Here is a 3609-nt window from a genome sequence, read left to right as displayed (position 1 = left end):
CAGAGTTTGACACCCCTGCTCTATACACTCAGATAAACACAGATTGAGACTAGCTGGTGAACATAGTGGCGCATTTAGCAGTTAAAGAGCCAGACATTTCCCTCAGGAGTTGGTGGAGATTGGAGTTGTCCAGAATACCATTTTTTGGGCTTCGGGAGTAATCAACAATGACGACAACGGATATCTGACTACTAAAGTGTTGAACTGGAGTTCTGACTCCCTAAAGACTGGTAAGACCTGGTAAATTTGGTAAACTTAATCACAGCTGTGCTCAGCACCTTTGTGTAGAATTGAACTCAGCCTGAACTATTCATGACAGACAAGAGCACCAGGTCTGTTTGTGATCTGACACCATCTACCATCACCAGCGATGCTTTTGATCAGATAAGACGTCTTACTGGTATCGCTATGGATCATTTAACGCCTGTGCAGTATTGCAGTTTTCTGAAGGTATTGTTGTTTCCAGAGATATTCGGTGTCTGCGGGCGTGTAAAGGGATTCTATAGAAAGATGAGTCACTCTACAGAGTGGGAGGAAATCTGAAACTGAGGAGGCACTTACGTCAGATGATTAATGCTGAGCCTTCACACGCAATGATTTTTCTTGTTGGGGCTGTGAGTGTTACCGTCTTTACTGTTTCAGCATCATTCAAAGGATTAAATCTCATCTTTCTTTAGAAATGCTCTGAAACTTTCACTCTTTTATTAAAGTCCAATGGAAATTTTATGTTACTAGAATCTCACGGTTCAGTCTGTGCTGCTTTCAGCCTGTNNGGGGGGGGGGGGGGGTTAGACTCACTTAAATTGACTTAAAGTCAGGGAAATTGTTGTTGCTCTTCGTGACAAAACATATTGACAACTTGGTCAAAGTCAATACCTGCAATCAACGTCTTGGCTTAAATTTAATTAAATTATTACCCGAAACTGAACACAGATTGATCATTTTAATATTTTAACACAGCTATAATAAAGCAATACTGATGGTGGAGCATAAAGTGTTGCAATATAGTCAGTTTAATTTATATAACTAACAATTACATCAAGTTTGCCTTATAAGGGCTTTACAATGGACTGGCAAAAGTATTTTCTGCTTCTTTTAAATTTCTTATTGATTACATTAGGTGCAATGTTTTGATTGTACGATGGTACCAAAGAACTCAGACTCGTGTCACTGAAGAAATATTCCCACAGAGGTGGCTACAACCAACTGGATGACAACAACATTGTACAACACAGTATAATGTACTAGAGCTGCACGATGTGGTAAAAACATATTGCGATTATTTGGACAGATATTGCAATATGAGTCACAATAAGCGTGGGAATGATCATTTTTAATCGCAAATTTAATTTTCAATGAAAAAAATGTTAAAACATGATTATGTGACATTTTTGGGCGTCCGTACCAAACAAACATGTTTCCTTAAATCTGAAGACCATGGTATGTTCTACTGTCCCGCAGCTTGGCTCCAAAAAGATTTATTTGTCTTATTTTATGTTGAATTGTACAGATGTAAGCAGATGCAATTCAAACTTCTTCAAACTAATTTTCTTTGCTTTGTTCTACTTTGCCAGTGTTGTGTAAGACTGTCGGGTAACTGCATCAGTATTTCAGGAGAGCAGCACTTTTTAAACCCTCTGTCAGTTTCTTTTCCCGGGAAGTTGACATCTCATTTTGGACTCAAGTCTTCACATTTATGCTGCTGCAGTGTGTCTGCTCTGTCACTGTGAGGCTGCTGCATTAAAAAGGATTACCTCAGTCGCTGAAAAACTGCTAAATTTATGGAAAACGATTAATGTCCCCAAATTCCTGTAAAGGTTCTGCAAGTTGAGTGTATTTTTTCCTAGTTGTCAGGTTTTTGATGTCCAGGTCTGCTGCTGAACCTAAGCTGAGTGTAAATCGTGTAAACATCTCGACCCGGGTGTGTGAGCTGAAGATCTAAGATGTTCAAATCAGCTTCTGATTGTGTGAAAACTGTGACACCAAAATGACTTATAACAAAATTGGGACATAATTTAATAGTTGAAAGCCTTGACGGGAATTTGACGGGATTTAATGAACTTCACTTAAAATATTATTTTTTCTTACAAAAAATTTAGAACTTTTTGTAAATTAACAAAATTAAATATACTATATGAAGCTGTTGTGTGTGTTTAGGATTTTCTACTTAGTGAGAGCAGTAATCCAGTTATATTTGCTGTCGTTTGGAAAGCTGCACTTTTCTCCATTAAATAACATATTAAACATATTAAATTAGCAATACTTTGAAACATCAGGAACGCCTATATTTTACAGCTGACGGGTTAATTTCCAAAAGGCTGAGGTACATATCCGTTTGGAAAAAGATTAGATGAGACCTGATGAATGTTTAATGACCCGAGTGGGGAAATTGGGTAAAATCTTTAAGGACTACCTGCTCCGTGTAAAGGTGCCGTTTTAAATTCTGTCTTCAACTGTAACCTTCTTCTAAATGATGAAGACCATTTACTAAATATGGAAAACGAACTGCGGCACATCTTTTAATGTTTCCTAACCTTTAACTGCCCTTTGTGAACTTCTGGTCCTGGAAAAGTCAGGCTGTTTAAAAAAAGAGATTCAATTACCATGACCGCGTCATTTGAAGTGCGGCTAAATTAGTCCCATTAACAGATTATTAGACGGCGTGAAAATGTCATGAGTAAGCCTTGAGCTGTCTCAGGGAATTAACGTCCCTTCATACTCGCCAACATCTGAACCCGACTTGAAACGGAACGACGCCTCGGGCCTTTTGGAACAGAGAGATTTGAGGAAAACTATTAAGTTACCATCCCTGTGACCCTCTGCGAGTGTCCCCCCTTTTCGGGTTGACTTTTCTCTTAACACGGCCCGGAAAATAATTTCATGGTTTATGATGCTATGTAATTGTGCTGTCAGGTCAGCTTTCTAAGCCCCCCCCCCCCCCCCCCTACACACACCTAACAGCACACACAGGCCTCCTGGGAGAAGATAGCATGTGGCTAAACTGCAGCGTCAAAGAGGAATAAATAGCGTGGGGAGAGAAAGAGGTGCAGGGAAAAGGCGGACAAGGGGAAAGGAGAGTGATGCATGGACATCACGGAGAAGAGTTGAGACAGGGCAGGATCATTAGGAAAGATTAATGTGATGGAGAAACAGGAGACTGGTCAGAAAGGAGGAGATATAAAAGGCGGGAGGAGCTGAAGGTGCGTTGGAGGGATGAAAGAGTGTGAAGGGAAAATCAAGATGGTGTAAGAAAAGGAAAAACTAATATTTAAGACAAAAGGACATATGAAAGCACAGAAAGCCAAATATGAGGATATAGAGGGTGGGAGAGAGAAGGAGGGATGTTAACACCGACATTTAAAACCAAGCTTTGTGGTGAAATATCGGTGTGACTGAGATCAACATGATGACTTTATTGAAAAAGAGACATCAAAAGATAAAGACTGATGAGAGAGGATGCTGTGAAAGAGAACAAGAGAGCGAAAGTAGGGGGAAACAAAGCGAGAAAAGGTGAAGATTAAGGAAATGCTTTAAGATAAAAAAGTTAGAGGGAAGAAAGAGACCAAGAAAAAAAACACCTGGAGATGAAAAGAACTGCTGGCACCCTTT

Source organism: Morone saxatilis, unplaced genomic scaffold (genome assembly GCF_004916995.1).
Source record: "Morone saxatilis isolate NCDOM2014 unplaced genomic scaffold, NCSU_SB_2.0 Contig3, whole genome shotgun sequence".
In the NCBI taxonomy this organism is placed as follows: Eukaryota; Metazoa; Chordata; class Actinopteri; family Moronidae; genus Morone; species Morone saxatilis.
The sequence above is the reverse complement of the archived record's forward strand: the minus strand, read 5'-3'. Positions refer to the sequence as shown.